Source organism: Loxodonta africana, chromosome 2 (assembly GCF_030014295.1).
Source record: "Loxodonta africana isolate mLoxAfr1 chromosome 2, mLoxAfr1.hap2, whole genome shotgun sequence".
Classification (NCBI taxonomy): domain Eukaryota; kingdom Metazoa; phylum Chordata; class Mammalia; order Proboscidea; family Elephantidae; genus Loxodonta; species Loxodonta africana.
In genome coordinates this window covers 203,486,737-203,505,514 of record NC_087343.1, presented here as the reverse complement: position 1 = coordinate 203,505,514, position 18,778 = coordinate 203,486,737, and the positions used below count along the sequence as shown (strand labels likewise).

The window sequence follows — 18,778 nt, the reverse complement described above, 5'->3', positions numbered from 1 at the left end:
TTGTAGTTAAGGATTGAGCAAATCAACAGTCAGTTTCTATGTCATTGTAACTGCCTCTAGAAAAACTTTTTTTTTCTTTCTTTTATCTTTGCACAATGCACTTCATGCGTAGGCACCACCAGTCTGTCAGTGGAGGCTTGCATGTTGCTATGACGCTGAACAGGTTTCAGCAGACCTTCTAGACTAAGATGGACTAGGAGGAAAGGCCTGGTGATCTACCTCCAAAAATCAGCCAAAGAAAACCCTATGGATTACAACGATCTGACCTCCAATGGATCATGGGGATGACACAGGACTGGGCAGCATTTTGTTCAGTCATGGGGTTGCCATGAGTTGGGGGCCATTCTCAATGGCAGCTAACAACAACAGGAGCAAGGTACAATTGAATGGAAAGAAGAAAAGAAGAAAAAAAAGAGGGAGGAGGAGAGAAGGGAAGGATGGAGAGAATAAGATGGCAAATTGGATACCAAAAAGACATCAGGAAAATTATGGAGTAGACACATAATAAATATTTATGAAATGACTGAAAAAAAAAAGACAAAAGTTCTGTCCTCTAGTAGCTCATATTTACATACAGTAAACACTCTACTGGATAATAACTCAGCAATTCATTCAATCCTTCATTCATTGAGTCACTCAAAAATATTCCTTATATACCTGCTGTGTAGAGGCCCTGACTGCCCAGCGGTGAATGAGACAGATAAGCATCATCACTGCCCCCATTGAATGGGCAGTCTGACGGCAGACCAGATAAAACCTGAAAACAGATCCTTTGTTAGATGGTCCTAAGTGCTAGGGAGAAAAATAAAACAAAGAAAGGGACAGACTTCGTTGGGGTTAGTGCAGTTTTAGGTGAAAAGGTCATACCTGGAGGTTATTTGGTTTGTATAGCGGTGGAGGTGTGTATATGGGACTCTGGGTGCCCCAGACATCCCAGGTTTGTGACCCCTGTACTTGCATCCATCCGGCTTCTCTGGCAGCAGCTGTCCCCTTCCTACCTGCTGACTTCTGGGTGTTGACTGCCCTGACCTCCACATTCCTACCTGTGGCTTCTGTGGGTCATCACTCACAGCCCATGGGAACTGCAGTCCACGTGTCTCCTCAGGCACACCTCAGGCTTGTTCCCCACCCCTGCCCCCCTTCCTGTCCTTCAGAGATACCTTAAATCGTTTCACTCCCCTAATATGGCCAGAATGGAGCTTAAGCCTCAGGCAGCCAGAGGGATCCTATTCAAAGAGTCAGATCACGGCCCCCTTCTGCTCATCATTTCCCATGCGTCCTCTTTTGGCTCCAGAGGGCTACAGTGCCCTCCAAAGACTCTCCAGACTGTGGGCCCTGGTAGTCTCCAATCTCTTCCCTATTATTCTCTCCTTTCTGCCCTCAGCTTCAAACACCCAAGTTTTATATGGGCCACTCGACAGTCCAGGCAGGCTCCAGCCCCAGGCCCTTTTCACGGAATGGTCTTCCCCCAGACATCCCTGTGGCACTCACCTCTTTAAAGCCTTTGCTCAGATGTCAACTTCTCAGTAATGCCTTCTATGACCACATATTCTCCCTCATCCCTTACCCCCTCTTGCTTTATTTTTCTCCACAGTACTGATCACCTTCTAATGGACCATATAATGTACTTGTTTATATAATGTTTCCCCTACACAAAACGTAAATCCTGATGAGGACTGTATGTTCCGATTACTGCTGTATCCCAGTGCTTGGCACATTGTAAGTGCTCAATAAATATTTGTTGAATGAAGAACCCTACATATTCATTGGATTCAAGGGAGCAGAGTAGCTTTTATTTGCAGGGCCTTCAGTACAGAGGGACTTAAGTCATGGGAATCTTTTTTTTTTTTTTTGCCAGTTTAGGGCCTTCCCTTTTCCGAGTGGTCTTTCCAAACTGGGTTCCCTCCTGAAGGAGTTTGAACACCAGTTGCTTCAGCTTGGCCCATGCCTTGCTGGAATTCCCAGGACACTCAAGCAAGGAAGTCAGCAGATATAGTTCCTGATGTCCACTTCAGGGGACCAATCCTGTTCTTATTCAGCAGCTCTATTGGTTTGGTGGGGATGTGGTTATGGGAAGGGAGATTGGCAGGTGATGCCATCTCTAGGGTGTGAAGGAGAGGCATCCCTCCTCCCCTCATATGCTTTGGAGCAATGTAAGTAGAGGGGTTGCTGGAGGTTACCTGTATATTGTATGATGAAAGGAGACATGACATGTGTGTGCAGCATGCCAACTGTGAGAGTGTGGGTGGGTGTGTTTGTGGTGCACTGTGTGGGTGTCTTGTAATTACACACGAGGGGCCTGTGAGTCTGTATGTGGATTGGGGTGATCCTGCACACATGTGCCCTGGAGCCACTGAGTTCATCCTCTAGTCCAGAGAGAACTGTTAGACAAACGAGGAGAAAGTCTGTCTGTCTGTCTCTCTCACACAGAGTTAATGACAATTGTAAAATATCATTAACAAACAGAAGATGGCTGACTAGGTAGAAGCTACCTCGGATCCCTCCTGCAACAAAGACTTGGAAAAACAAGTGAACCAATCACATGCATAACAGTCTACCAACCCTGACCATCAAACACAGATATAAAGAGTTGACCTGAGTGACAGAGACTGAGAACGAACAACCACGGGGAAGCAGTGACTGTTTTCAGAGCCTGGAGCCAGCATGCCAGTCAGGAAACCTTGGCCCCAGTCTTTGGACTGGGCGCAGGCAAGCTAGCACGGCATCCTGAGATGGCAAAAACAAGGGTCGCAGCCCGAGCCCCCAGAAGTGACCTCGGGGGAAGCCTAGCCAGTGCACTCAGGCAGCACAGCGATGCAGCTGACAGGAGGAGAAGTCACCGGGAGGTAGTGACAGGTTTTGGAGCTGGGAGTGCGGCGTCCCAGCTGGGGAACCTTGGCTCTGGGCTTTGGACTGGGAACGGAGGAACTAACCGTGGCTTCTGAGACAGCACAAGCATCTCCCACCAGCGCCTGATCTCTAAAATCTTTATGATTCTGTTAAAACTCAACCACAAAAAGACAAACAACCCAATCAAGAAGTGGGCAAAGGATACGAACATGCACTTCACTAAAGAAGATATTTAGGCAGCTAACAGATACATGAGAAAATGCTCTCGATCATTAGCCGTTAGAGAAATGCAAATTAAAACCACGATGAGATTCCATCTCACTCCACCAAGGCTGGCATTAATCCAAAAAACACAAAATAATAAATGTTGGAGAGGCTGCGGAGAGACTGGAACTCTTATACACTGCTGGTGGGAATGTCAAATGGTACAACCACTTTGGAAATCTACCTGGCGTTTTCTTAAAAAGTTAGAAATAGAACTACCATACAACCCAGAAATCCCACTCCTCGGAATATACCCTAGAGAAATAAGAGCCTTCACACGAACAGATATATGCACACTCATGTTTATTGCAGCTCTGTTTACAATAGCAAAAAGCTGGAAGCAACCAAGGTGTCCATCAAAGGATGAATGGAATACTACACATCGATAAAGAACAGTGAGGAATCTGTGAAACATTTCATAACATGGAGGAAACTGGAAGGCATTATGCTGAGTGAAATTAGTCAGAGGCAAAAGGACAAATATTGTATAAGACCACTATTATAAGATCTTGAGAAATAGTATAAACTGAGAAGAACACATACTTTTGTGATTAGGAGGTGGGGAGGGAGGGAGGGTGGGAGAGGGTTATTTACTGATTAGTTAGCAGATAAGAACTACTTTAGGTGAAGGGAAGGACAGTACTCAATGCACGGAAGGTCAGCTCAACTGGACTGGACCAAAAGCAAAGAAGTTTCCGGGATAAGCTGAATGCTTCAAAGGTCAGCGGAGCGAGGGTGGGGGTTTGGGGACTATGGCTTAAGGGGACTTCTATGTCAATTGGCAAAATAATTCTATTAGGAAAACATTCTGCATCCCACTTTGAAATGTGGCGTCTGGGGTCTTAAATGTTAACAAGCGGCCATCTAAGATGCATCAATTTGTCCCAACCCACCTGGATCAAAGGAGAATGAAGAACACCAAGGTCACACGATAACTACGAGCCCAAGAGACAGAAAGGGCCGCATGAACCAGAGACTTATATCATCCTGAGACCAGAAGAACTAGATGGTACTCAGCCACAGTCGATGACTGCCCTGACAGGGAGCACAACAGAGGGAGCAGGAGATCAGTGGGATGCAGACCCCAAATTCTCTGCCCTGAGGGAGCAGGAGATCAGTGGGATGCAGACCCCAAATTCTCATAAAAAGATCAAACTTAAATGGTCTGACTGAGACTAGAGGAATCCCGACGGTCATGGTCCCCAAACCTTCTGTTGGCCCAGGATAGGAACCATTCCCAAAGACAACTCATCAGACATGGAAGGGACTGGACAATGGGTTGGAGAGAGATGCTGACGAAAAGTGAGCTACTTGTATCAGGTGGACACTTGAGACTGTGTTGGCAACCCCTGTTTGGAGGGGAGATAGGAGGGTAGAGAGGGTTAGAAACCGGCAAAATTGTCACGAAAGGAGAGACTGGAAGGAGGGAGCAGGCTGACTCATTAGGGGGAGAGTAAGTGAGCGTATGGAGTAAGGTGTAGATAAGCTTATATGTGACAGACTGACTTGATTTGTAAACGTTCACTTAAAGCGCAATAAAAATCATTAAAAAAAAAAAAAGATTCCGTACAGATTGGGAAAAAGTCTTCAGCTCTGACATTTCCAATTAGCATCTGTTGTCTAAAATCTACATGATATGCAAAAACTCAACTGTGAAAAGACAAATAACCCAATTAAAAAATGGGCAAAGGATATGAGCTGGCACTTCACCAAAGAAGACATTCAGGCAGCTAACAGATACATGGGGAAATGCTCACGATCATTACCCCTTAGAGAAATGCAAATGAAAACTACACTGAGAGACCATCTCACTCCAAGGAGGCTGGCATTAATCCAAAAAAACACAAAACGATAAATGTTGGAGAGGTTGTGGAGAGACTGGAACACTTACACACTGCTAGTGGGAATGTAAAATAGTACAGCCACTTGGAAATTGATTTGGCGATTCCTTAAAAAGCTAGAAATAGAACTACCATATGATCCAGCAATCCCACTCCTTGAAATATATCCTAAAGAAATAAGAGCCTTTACATGAACAGATATATGCACACCCATGTTCACTGCAGCACTGTTTACAATAGCAAAAAGATGGAAGCAGCCAAGGTGCCCATCAACAGATGAATGGATAAATAAATTATGGTGTATTCACACAATGGAATGCTACGTATTGACGAATAACAATGATGAATCCGTGAAACATTTCATAACATGGAGAAATCTGGTAGGCATTATGCTGAGTGAAATTAGTCAACTGCAAAAGGACAAATATTGTATGAGACCACTATTACAAGAACTCAAGAAACAGTTTAAACAGAGAAGAAAATATTCTTTATGATGGTTACAAGTGGTATTAACTAATTAGATAGTAAGCAAGAACTATTTTAGGTCAAGGGAAAGACAACACACAACACAGGAGAGGTGAGCACAACTGGACTAAACCAAGAGCAAAAGAATCTTCCTGAATAAACTGAATGCTTCAAAGGCCAGAGTAGCAAGGGCGGGGGCTTTGGGGACCAGGGTTTCAGGGGACATCTAAGTCAATTGACATAATAAAATCTATTAAGAAAACATTCTACATTCCACTTTGGAGAGTGGCGTCTGGGGTCTTAAACAGTAGCAAGCAGCCATGTAAGATTCTTCAATGGGTCTCAACCCACATGGAGCGAAGGAGAATGAAGGACACCAAACACACAAGGTAATTATGAGCCCAAGAGACAGAAAGGGCCACATATATCAGACACTTGTCAGCCTGAGACCAGAAGTACTAGATGGTGCCCAGCTACAACTGATAACTGTCCTGACAGGGAACACAACAGAGAATCCCTGATGGAGCAGGAAAACAGTGGGACACAGACCTCAAGTTCTCCTAAAAAGGCCAGACTTAATGGTCTGACTGAGACTAGAAGGACCCAGGAGCTCACAGTCCCCGGACCTTCTGTTAGCCCAAGAGAGGAACCATTCCCAAAGTCAACTCTTCAGACAGGGATTAGACTGGAATATAAAATAGAAAATGATCCTGGTAAGGAGTGAGCTTCTTGGCTGAAGTAGATACATGAGACTTTGTGGACAGCTATTGTCTGGAGGGGAGATGAGAGGGCCGAGCGGGGCAGAAGCTGGCTGAATGGACATGGGGAGTACAGGGTGGAGAGGAGTGTGCCGTCTCGTTAGGGGGACAGCAACTAGGAATATAAAGCAAGGTGTATATAAATTTTTGTATGAGAGACTGACTTGATTTGTAAACTTTTACTTAAAGCACAATAAAAATTAATAAAAAATTTAAAAAATATCATTAACAAACAACATGCAGATGTATTATATTTAAAAAATTAAAATACTAAGATAAAAAAATAAAAAGGTAGAAAATTAATAAGCTAGGTGATTGCTCGATTTATCCATTAGTTGCGGAACTACATAGATGATTCACTGTCTTCTGGCAAAGTAATTTAGATCAAAACAACAAAGTAGTTCATTGTTTTTAAAACATTGCAACATTTTGGTTGGTTATGAAATCAATTAGAAGGGTCATGATTCAACATTTTTTTTTTAATGAAATAAAATGGAGCCTAATTCAATAGCAAATATTAGAGTGTATTACCCTTAGAAAGACTAAGTATTTTATATTTACGAAACATTTGTTTATAGTTTGGCTGTGTGACCCCAATACTCTCCAGCATATTTTCTCGTTTTTCAAAATGGGCGACTGAGAGCTTGACATAACTAACAGCCAGGACGTACCTATAGGTTTTTCTCATTCCTCTGCCTGCCACCTCCGTCACATACCTCTGTTAATGACTTAGTTTTGACCTAATGTTAAGGACTTTGTTCTTTGTTTTAAACTGATACGAATAACCTTTGCACCACCAGTGACTTACAAGCCCCACAGGAAGATCAGAGCCCAGGTCCCTGGTATGTACATCTTTAGTCTAATAAAGAGTCTTTTGTCACTATCTTGTAATGCATAACTCCTCTGGCCATGCCATCTGCAGACTGCAAAAACACTTCTAACCCTTGTAAAATCCTATATAAGCTCTAATTTAAATGGCTTTTCGGGGTTCCATAGAGACAGCCTGTGTTGCTGTCAGATCCCCAGTGATGTATACATCCCCTTAATAAACTTTCTCACTCCTTCTGACTTGGAGTATGGTTCATTGGCTCAGCTGCTCCAGGACACGGACCCTAATCAGGTAACAGGTATATAGTTAGAACAATAGACAGTCCTGGGTACTAGGTAAAGATGTAAAATATATTTCTTATTCTGAGTCATGATAAAAGAAGTTCAAAAGTTATTGACAATATTCTAATATTTCACGCGTGATATATCCTAAGTATACATATATTCTTTAAGAATATGTATGGTGCCTGTTTTCAGCACTTCTGGGGTTTGTGATTCATTGGATGGACCCTTCCCCACTTCTGCATCTGAGATGTGGGCCTGTATCTTGAGGAATAGCCTGTCACACATTCATCACTCTGCAAGGCCGCTGGTGGTCAGCTTCTACGTTTACCCACCAGAGTGCGGGTGTTTGAAGCTGAAGCTTGCATTCATTGCCAACTGTCAGGAACTTACCGTGGTACCTGTCCTGGAAGAAGCAAGTGGCAGATGTTGAAAAAATGAGTCAAGAGAAAAGATACACATTTGAAACTTTTTTTTTTAATTTTTATTGTGCTTTAGGTGAAAGTTTACAAATCAAGTATCTCATACAAAAATTTATATACACCTTGCTATATAATCCTAGTTGCTCTCCCCCTAATGAGACAGCACACTGCTTGCCTCTACTCTGTATTTTCATGTCCGTTCAGCCAGCCTCTGACCCTCTCTGCCCTCTCATCGCCTCTCTAGACAGGAGCTGCCCACATAGTCTCATGTGTCTACTTGATCCAAGAAACTCACTCTACACTAGTGTCATTTTCTAGCCCATAGTCCAGTCTAATCTCTGTCTGAAGAGTTGGCTTTGGGAATGGTTCCTGTCTTGGGCTAACAGAAGGTCTGGGGACCATGACCTCCACGGTTCTTCTAGACTCAGTTAAACCATTAAGTCTGGTTTTTCCATGAGAATTTGAGGTCTGCATCCCACTGCTCTCCTGCTCCTTCAAGGCTTCTCTGTTATGTTCCCTGTCAGAGCAGTCATCTGTTGTAGACAGGCACCATCTGGTTCTTCTGGTCTCAGGTTGATGTAGTCTCTGGTTTATGTGGCCCTTTCTGTCTCTTGGGCTCATAATTACCTTGTGTCCTTGGTGTTCTTCATTATCCTTTGGTCCAGGTGGGTTGAGACCAATTGATGCATCTCAGATGGCTGCTTGTTAGTGTTTAAGACCCCAGATGCCACTCTCCAAAGTGGGATGCAGAATGTTTTCTTAATAGATTTTATTATGCCAGTTGACTTAGATGTCCCCTGAAACCTTGGTCCCCAAACCCCTGCCCCTGCTACGCTGGCCTTCGAAGCATTCAGTTTATTCAGGAAACTTCTTTTGCTCTTGGTTTAGTCCAGTTGTGCTGACCTCTCCTGTATTGTGTGTTGTCTTTCCCTTCACCTAAAATAGCTTTTGTCTACTATCTAATTAGTGAAAACCCTCTCCCTCCCTCCCCACTCTCATAACCATCAAATATTTTCTTCCCTGTTTAAACTATTTTTCGAGTTCTTATAGTAGTGGTCTCATATAATATTTGTCCTTTTGCAACTGACTAATTTCACTCAGCATAATACCTTCCAGAATCCTCTATGTTATGAAATGTTTCACAGATTCATCATTGCTCTTTATAGATGAACAGCATTCCATTGTGTGAATATACCATAATTTATTTATCCATTCATCCATTGATGGGCACCTTGGTTGCTTCCATCTTTTTGCTATTGTAAACAGTGCTGCAGTGAACATGGGTGTGCATATATCTGTTCATGTAAAGGCTCTTATTTCTCTAGGATATATTTCAAGGGGTGGGATTGCTGGATCAAATGGTAGTTCTATTTCTAGCTTTTTAAGGAAGAGCCAAATCGATTTCCAAAGTGGTTGTACCATTTTACATTCCCATTGGCAGTGTATACGTGTTCCAGTCTCTCCACAACCTCTCCAGCATTTATTATTTTGGATCAATGCCAGCCTTGTTGGAGTGAGATGGAATCTCATTGTAGTTTTGATTTGCATTTATCTAACAGCTAATGATCGTGAGCATTTCCTCATGTATCTGTTAGCTACCTGAATCTTCTTTAGTGAAGTGTCTGTTCATATTCTTTGCCCATTTTTTAATTAGGTTGTTTGTCTTTTTGTAGTTGAGTTTTTGCAATATCATGTAGATTTTAGAGATCAGGCACTGATCAGAAATGTCATAGCTAATAACTTTTTACCAGTCCGAGGGTAATTTTTTTACTCTTTTGGTGAAGTCTTTGGATGAGCATAGGTGTTTGATTTTTTGGAGCTAGGCACTGGGTGGGTTTTGACCGGTTCTCTAGTTTCTTCTCTGCATTGTTAATAATGTTTTATATACCATTTATTAGGGCTCCTGGCGTTGTCCCTATTTTTTCTTCCATGATCTTTATCATTTTAGATTTTATATTTAGGCCTTTGATCCATTTTTAGTTAGTTTTTGTGCATGGTGTGATGTATGGGTCTTGTTTCATTTTTTGCAGATGGATATCCAGTTATGCCAGCACCATTTGTTAAACAGACTGTCTTTTTCCCATTTAACTGACTTTGGGCCTTTGTCAAATATAAGCTGCTCATATATGGATGGATTTACGTTTGAATTCTCAATTCTGTTCCATTGGTCTATGTATCTCTTGTTGTACCAGTACCAGGCTGTTTTGACTACTGTGGTGGTATAATATGTTCTAAAATCAGGTAGTGTGAGGCCTCCCACTTTGTTCTTCTTTTTCAGTAATGCTTTACTTACCTGGGGCCTCTTTCCTTTCCATATGAAGTTGGTGATTTCTTTCTCCATCTCATTAAAAAATGTTGTTGGAATTTAGATCTGAATTACATTGTATCCATAGATGGCTTTCAGTAGAAAAGACACTTTTACAATGTTAAGTCTTCCTATCCATGAGCAAGGTATGTTTTTCCACTTATGTATGTCTCTTTTGTGTTCTTGTAGTAGTGTCTTGTAGTTTTCTTCATATAGGTCTTTTACATCTGTTGTAGGGGAAAAAACATCACAAAGTTTGGTAAAGCAAAAAGAGAGTTTTATTCAGCATATATTCAAAAAGACAAAAGTGGGAAGCGGACAAGCATGCTGCCGGAGCAAATGTCTGCTTGAATCTGAGGAAATATTATAGAGTAAGCAAGTCTGGGAAAACAGACAAGCATGCTGCCACATCCATGAAGTTGCTTGCTGTTAATCACTGTTGAGTCAGCTCTGACTCATCGTGACTTATTTATAACAGAAATATTGCCCAATCCTGTGTCATTTCCATGATCATTGGTATGTTTGTGTCCATTGTTGCCACTATTGTGTCAATCCATCTCACTCATCTCATTTTCACTGACTCTCTCCTTTACCAAACATGATGTTCTTTTCTAGTGATTGGTCTTTCCTGATGACATGTCCGAAGTAAGCAAGCCAAAGTCGTGCCATCCTCACTTCTAAGAAATATTCTGGTTGTATTTCTTCTAAAAACACTTATTTCTTCTAAGGCTTCTGTCTCTGTTGCTGCTTTTTGCCCTGAGCACTGATATTGACAATCACAATTTGTGGCTTGCAATAATAAATCATCCATTGCTGCATCACTCTGAGTGACTTAAGTGCATTGTAATCTTGAGTGTTTATAGTTAATCTTAACTTGTCTGTGAATTAACAGTTGTACTTTGCATTATGATGGTGTTATTTAAATTTTTTTAACACTGTAAACATTGTGACCATGTTTCCTAAAATTCAGATAATAAAAATGAGAACAATTGCAATATCAATGCTGACACTACCCACACATCAACAAAAGAGAAGCCTAAATGACTGTGCTATTTTAATGACAGATGCCAGAACCTACACACCTGGTTAGGGAGGTAAGTGTCATGGATTGAATTATGTTCCCCCAAAAATGTGTAAACTATCTTGGTTAGGCCACGATTCCCAGTATTCTGTGGTTGTCCTCCATTTTGTGATTGTAATTTTATGTTAAAGAGGTTTAGGGTGGGACTCTAACACCTTACCAGGTCACATCCCTGATCCAATGTAAACGGAGTTTCCCTAGGGTGTGGCCTGCACCACCCTTTATCTCTTAAGAGATAAAACGAAAGGGAAGCAAGCAGAGAGTTGGGGACCTCATATCACCAAGAAAACTGTGCTGGGAGTGGAGCGCGTCCTTTGGACCTGAGGTTCCTGTGCTGAGATGCTCCCAGACTAACGAGAAGGACCTTCCTTCAGAGCCGAGAGAGAGAAAGACTTCCCCTGAAGCTGATGCCCTGAATTTGGACTTGTGGCTTACTTGACTGTGAGAGAATAAACTTCTTTTTGTTAAAGCCATCCACTTGTGGTATTTCTGTTATAGCAGCACTAGGTGACTGAGACAGTAAGTAAACAAAATAGAGCATCCTGCACAATGTGCTGAGAGTTTGGGATTAGACATGGTGGAGAAGTGAATCGAAGCACATATGGAAACTGAATCTCACAAATCTGGGATAAGACAAATGAGTGCTTCTGAATTAATCAAAAGTTTTTATTTTTGTCTCCCTAAACACACCTAGGAACCCTGGTGGCTCAGTGGTTAAAGCACTTGGCTGCTAATTGAAAGGCTGGCAGTTCAAACCCACCAGCTACTTCACAGGAGAGAGATGCGGCAGTCTTCTGTGATTTACAACCTTGGAAACCCTGTGGGGCAGTTCTCCTCTGAATCGATTTAATGGCAGTGGTTTTTTTTCTTTTTTATGGTTTTAAAGACACTGTTGTTCAGTTGAAAATCGTGGCTGCTGAATTAGCTTGAGCATACCACAGGAACTAAGATACATATTGTGTAATATCCATGCAACTGAATACAGTTACGTTTCCTGATTCGGAGCTTGTAAGTAAACATCCTGTAGGTGAACAAAAGGGGAAATTTGGGTAACACATGCATTGGTCCTTACAGTGCAGGGCTGCTTTTGTTGAGCCTTGCCAATGATCATGCTTCTCACAGTCTATCAAGTTGTACCTCGAATCAAGGCAGCAAAGAAAAAAAAAAAAAAAAAAGGTTTCCCCTATCCCTTAAGGACTTTGATTTGAAAAATAGAGTTTCAGATCATCTTCCTGATTTCTACAAAGATTTTAATAAAACTAGGGGAAAAAAGAAAGATTGTTGATATCTTGTCCAATTACAAACTAGATTTTGCTAATCTGCCTATCGGGCAGGCATTGAAAACGTAAATTATGACAAATTTCATTCGGTCTAGAAACTTCTTGCCAAAGAAAATGAAAATATCTTACCAGCTAGATGTCCTGTACATCTTGTATACAACTCTTCTAAAAAGCAGTGTGATTTGCTTACCTGGGCTACTGGGCTCAGAAGGAAGTGAGGAAAGCTGTACAGAAAGTCTCTATCATTTTAGAGAATACATATGGTGCCAGCAAGAGAATGTTGCTGGAAGTGTGGATACTAAATGTGCTTTTGGTAAGGCTTTAAAAGAAAATGATGAGCAAGTGATAGGATAATAGAGGAAGGGCAATGCTTTTTATGCGGTGACAAAGAACTTGCCTGAATTATGTTCAAGTGTCTGGTTGAAAGTAGAGCTTGTAAGTGATGAATGTGGATATTTGGCTGATGAGATTTCTAAGCAGGATCTTAAAGGGGCCACGTGGTTTCACCCTGATGCTTATAGTAAAATGTGAAAAGAGATGGAGTCAAACATGAACTGTGCAAAATGAAAACAGAACTCAAAGATTTGGAAAATTCTGTTGTACAAACTAAGGACACATGTCTTAGAATGTTCACCAAGGACACGACTACACATTCTTTTGTTAAAGAGATTAAACCTCTGACTTATGGATCTAACCATCTACCACAGCAGAAAACCTATCAGCTCAGACTGATGGGGATGAGAAAGAACAAAAGGAAAGAAAGCTGTCTGCCTCTTGAAATTCTACAGGCAGGAAACAGGCCAAAGGAGCTACATCTATTGTCCTCCAAAAAAAGAAAAGGACCATCCCTGGAGTAGCTTGGACAGCAGCAGTACTGTTGGAAGAAGCATGATAAGCAGGCTTCTTAGTTTCAAAGAGGGGGGGCCAAAGTCTTCTGGATCTCAAAGAGTGGAACCACAACCTCCTAGGTTTCAAAGAGTGAGGTCTTTGCCAACTCGGTTCTGGATTATGGGGCTGCTGTTAAGGTATGCCAGGGAAATGGACCTGCCGCCCAAAGCTGAGGGGTTGGGATTGTCATACACAAGGGTTAGAAGGACAGGGCCTGCTGAGGTCGAGGGGTTAGGGTTATCACTCAGATGGATGAGGAGAATGGGACCACTCAAAGCAAAGGGGGCAGGGTTGCCATCTCAGTGGGCCTGGAAGGTGGAGTTGAAGTCCTGGACCAAGGGCCTCCATCCAGACTCCAGAGAGCATGGCTAACACCTAGAATTTGGAGGGCAGGGCCATTGCCTAGACAGTCTCAGAGTTGTCTTTTTTATGTTAATAAGGCAGGATTAAGGTAGGGCATGTCTTGAGTCAATCTCTTGCAAAATATAAAATAAGCAGATTAAGCAAGCAGAGATGGGGGAAGAGGGATGCCAAGCTCATGAAGATCACCCAGAAGCACAAGCTCAAAAGAGACAAGGGCCTTCCTCCAGAGCTGACAGAGAGACAAAGCCTTCCCCTAGAGTCGGTACCCTGAATTTGGACTTCTACCCTCCTAAAGTGTGAGAAACTAAATTCCTGTTTGTTAAAGCCACCCACTTGTGGTGCTTCCGTTATAGCAGCACTAGATAACTAAGACAGCAATCGTATAGAGATCAAAGTTTATTAGTCATTCGGAGGCAGGAAGGAGGCGGGTGGAGGGGGAACTCATTGCATAGGGGCACTGAGCATTTCTGTTAAGGGTGATGGAATAATCTGGGAACAGATAATGTTAATGGTTGAACAACATGAAAACATAACTAATGTCACTGAATTGTATATGTGAAGAATGTTGAAAAGGCAAACAATATGTTACATACATATTTACCACACCTGACATAAGGCTACCTCTTCAAAGTGTGGGACAAGAAGAATGTCCTCTAATTTAGAAACACAATGAGGATGAGAGTGGAAAAAAGGACTAAAGTAAAACAGAAATTTATATGCTGTTTCTCCACAACTGAAGGGGCTGAAAGGATGAACTGACTATGCCTGAGTTATTCCATGCTATATGCAAGTTGCAACAAAAACAGAAAAAAAATACAATTAAAAAAAAAATGACAAGAGATTGGAACACTTATACACTGCTGGTGGGAATGTAAAATGGTACAACCACTTTGGAAATTGATATAGCACTTCCTTAAAAAGCTAGAAGTAGAACTATCATATGATCCAGCAATCCCACTCCTTGGAATATATCCTGGAGAAATAAGAGCCTTTACATGAACAGATATATGCACAGCCATGTTCATTGCAGCACTGTTTACAATAGCAAAAAGATGGAAGCAACCAAGGTGCCCATCAATGGATGAATGGATAAATAAATTATGGTATATTCACACAATGGAATACTATGCATCGATAAAGAACAGTGAGAAATCTGTGAAACATTTCATAACATGGATGAATCTGGAAGGCATTATGCTGAGTGAAATTAGTCAGTTGCAAAAGGACAAATATTGTAGAAGACCACTATTATAAGTACTCAAGAAATAGTTTAAACAGAGAAGAAAATATTCTTTGATGGTTATGAGAAGGGGGGGAGGGAGAGAGCGTGGGAGAGAGGTATTCACCAATTAGATCGTAGATAAGAACTACTTTAGGTGATGGGAAAGACAACACACAATACAGGAGAGATCAGCACAACTGGACTAAACCAAAAGCAAAGAAGTTTCCTGAATAAACTGAATGCTTCAAAGGCCAGTGTACCAGGGGTGGAGATTTGGGGACTATGGTTTCAGGGGACATCTAAGTCAATTGGCATAATAAAATCTATTAAGAAAACATACTGCATCCCACTTTGGAGAGTGGAGTCTGGGGTCTTAAACACTAGCAAGCGGCCATCTAAGATGCATCAATTGGTCTCAACCCACCTGGACCAAAGGATAATGAAGAACACCAAGGACACAAGGTAATTATGAGCCCAAGAGACAGAAAGGGCCACATAAACCAGAGACTACATCAACCTGAGACAAGAAGAACTAGATGGTGCCCGTCTATAACCGATGACTGCCCTGACAGGGAACATAACAGAGAACCCTGAGGGAGCAGGAGAGCCATGGGATCCAGATCCCAAACTCTCATAAAAAGACCAGACTTAATGGTCTGACTAAGACTAGAAGGACCCTGGTGGTCATGGCCCCCAGACTTTCTGTTGACCCAGGACAGGAACCATTCCCGAAGCCAACTCTTCAGACAGGGATTGGACTGGACAATGGGTTGGAGAGGTATGCTGGTGAGGAGTGAGCTTCTTGGATCAGGTGGACACTTGAGACTATGTTGGCTTCTCCTGCCTGGAGGGGAGATGAGAGGGTAGAAGGGGTTAGAAGCTGGCAAAATGGACACGAAAAGAGAGAGTGGAGGGAGGAAGTGGGCTGTCTCATTAGGGGGAGAGCAATTGGGAGTATGTAGCAAGGTGTACATAAGTTTTTGTGTGAGAGACTGACTTGATTTGTAAACCTTCACTTAAAGCACAATAAAAATTAAAAAAAAAAAAAAGACTGCTTCAGAACTCAAAAAAAAAAAAAACCACTTTCTTGGGAAAGGGAGGTTGACTTACGTCATCTAATGTGCTTTAGAATATCTAAAAATGTTGTATCTTTCAGACACGAGCAGCCTATGTAATTGCCAAACAGCTGGTCTACAAAACCAGTCTGTGGATACAAAGTGGATGGATATTTTGGAGAGCTGGGAACTAATTCCTATGAGTCTAAAAGTCTGCCATTGCTAGTAAGTAAAATTTGAAGTGTTCCATGGTCAAACACTGTGTATAAAGTGGGCTTGATAAAAGCAGAAACCAACTCAAGATGAATGTTCTGTTTTACTGCATTCAGTTTTACTACTACTTAAAAGAAAACCAGTTGCTGTCCAGTTGACCCTGACTCGCGGTGACCCTATGTGTATTAGAGTAGAACTCTGCTCCATAGTGTTTTCAATGAATGCCATTTTGGAAGTAGATTGCCAGGCCTTTCCTTTCCGGCACCTCTGGGTTAGCAGCTGAATGTGTTAACAGCTTTCACAACCCGGGGACTCCTGAAGTACACATTGCTGTTAGTTGCCATTGAATCAATTCCGACTCCTGGTAACCCCATGTGTCCAGAGTAGAACTGTTCTACAGAGTTCTCAAGGCTGCGACCTTTTGAAATTAGATCACCAGGCTTGTCTTCAGAGGCACCTCTGGGTGACTTCAAACTGCCAACCTTTCAGGTAGTAGCAGACCGCTTAACTGAGCCACTCAGGGACTCACATACACAATAGGAAAGCATGCTTGGAAGAGACTGATTTCAAACTAAAGCTAAGAGCAAAACCCTGATGGAAGACTTGACATGAACTGAACTTCTGAAAAGTTTTCATTGAGCAATGACTTTGTATAAGGAAGAAATTATGTTCTAATAGCAAATTTGATATATAAGCAAGTCTTGAGGGCTGCATGTGTTTATTTAACAACTACTGTTTGTATGTGTAGAGTTTCTGGGTTGCCAATTTGAATCACTCCAAGGGAACAAAGCTCCCAGTTTTCACCCTTCTGAAGGGGAGGCTCTTTCCTCCCAGTTCCCCTGTGCTAAGCCGCTTATCCCTCCAAACCTCACTCATGGTTAAGCCCATTGTCCTCTTCCTTGGTAGGCTGGGGGGCTAGGAGGGCAGAAGAGGCATTGGCAGGCTTGAGCTGTCCAGAATGGGTGGGAGGGTGTGTGTGCTGGGCGGGTGTGAACCAGGAAGGGTGGAGCAGGGCAGAGAAGAGGGCAGAGTCTGACAGGGCTCAGGGAAGGGCAGAACCTGTGGACAGCTGTGTAAGAAGCAAGAGAACCTGGGCCCTCTGCAGAAAGACACTGTCCCAAGGGAGAATAATAACAGTGGTTGAGCTCACATTCTGAGCCAGATTCTGCACTTTACATATTGTAATTCATTTAACAGTACAAATCTTATTGCCCCATTTTACAGATGAGGAAAGCAAGGTAACCTGATGATGCCACATACAGTTAGAAATGGCTGGAGCCCAGGCTTCTGGCCATTCTGTGTGTCGTTCTGGCTCCTAGTCCAAGTAGGTGTGTGTGAGGGAGAGGGGCCGCTCACTGGGGTTCTTTCCAGACCAGTGGTAACAAGGGTGCACCACGATTTCATGAGACAAGCAGGTGTGTTGTCCCCAAATGTCCAATACTTTTGTTCTTTCCTACCAGAAATCCATTTAAAAGATGTCAAATTCACCCTTCGACAATCTGGCAGAAAAAAGCTTAGAACTGCCAGCATGACTTGGGAAAACTAACACTTCAGGGTGAGTGACTGTCGGTCACAGAGTCTCTGGGATTGCGTTGGTTCTGTGGCAAGAAGGCATTGGGGAAGCAGAGGGCCAGGAAAGGGGAAAGAACCATAAAAGGTAGAAAGTAGGAGAGTATAGACATTGACACCAACCTGCTTCATCATGAGTCTCCAGGACCAGAAACCAGAGCTGCAGGGCTTCCAGCCACTCTGCACTTGCTTTCTGGGACCTTCTGCAGCTTCTCTCATTTTTTTTTTATGGCTGGACAAGGTGTGGAGATGAATGAAGACCACCCAAATGAGAACAATCAGAGGCTAGTTATTCAGAGCCTTTGTATAGCAAAGGAGTCAACCAACATCACTTGCATTGGGCAGGGACTCAAAGGCAGGCAGGGGAGTGGGAAAGCTTTACAGTGGAAAAAAGGGAAGGCTTCAGATGTGCCCTGATTGGAGGAGGTTGGCAAGGGGAAACTGGAGGCGAAGGGCATCCTATGTGATCAGTTAGGGGAGCATATTTGTCTTTCTCCATTTGGTCCTAAGTAGGAAGTGGGGGCAAAAATCAAGAAAGCTGGCAGTTATTGATCAAACCTTGCCTGTTTTGGGGCCAATTGCTATAGAGTCTATGGTTGACTTCCTTGGCTGGATGCTGCAGATAGTGGGTTCAAGTTCTATTTTTATATAAGGTCTGGCCATTGTCCATTTGTATCTTCAGCCTCCCAAAAGCCTGGCCCAGCTCTGTGCTCCTCATCTCCAGGCCTCAGATGGCAGAGGGACATTTTAACACTGTGTGTCCAGTGGCCCCTTCTAGGTAGCACAGAGGGCTTGTACTGGGTCCTCTTTGGGACACTTGAACCCTTCTTCCTCACTCCTTGTGCTTCTACTAAGGAATGTTTGTACCTTAGAGCACTGGGTTTGGAAACCCTGGACAAGATGATTGTTCAGGTCTCTTTCCAGCTGTTCACACTGCAGCTCAGTCCTGTTAACCCACTTAAACCATGGAGAACAATGGCCAAACTCTCCCTCCCAGAGCCTCACTGCCTCATCCCAGGCCTTGGATGGCCGTGGGGTCCAGGCTCATTTCTACACTACCTGCTTTCTGCTCAATTGGCAACATGACTCTCT

At 42.7% G+C, this 18,778-nt stretch overlaps 1 long non-coding RNA gene across 4 annotated transcripts in view; it reads left to right on the top strand.

Moving 5' to 3' along the window:
• Positions 1-3,709: 3,709 nt before the first annotated feature.
• LOC111751517 (uncharacterized) overlaps positions 3,710-18,778 on the top strand; it is a 50,777-nt gene continuing 35,708 nt past the window's right edge. For 2 of the 4 annotated variants that reach the window (XR_010321039.1, XR_002786632.2), the window contains exons 1-2: positions 3,710-11,109; positions 16,006-16,129. This is a non-coding gene — a long non-coding RNA (uncharacterized LOC111751517). Of the gene's footprint in view, positions 11,110-16,005; positions 17,673-18,778 lie in introns of all 4 variants that reach the window. The other 2 variants (XR_010321041.1, XR_010321040.1) reach the window with 2 other exon arrangements.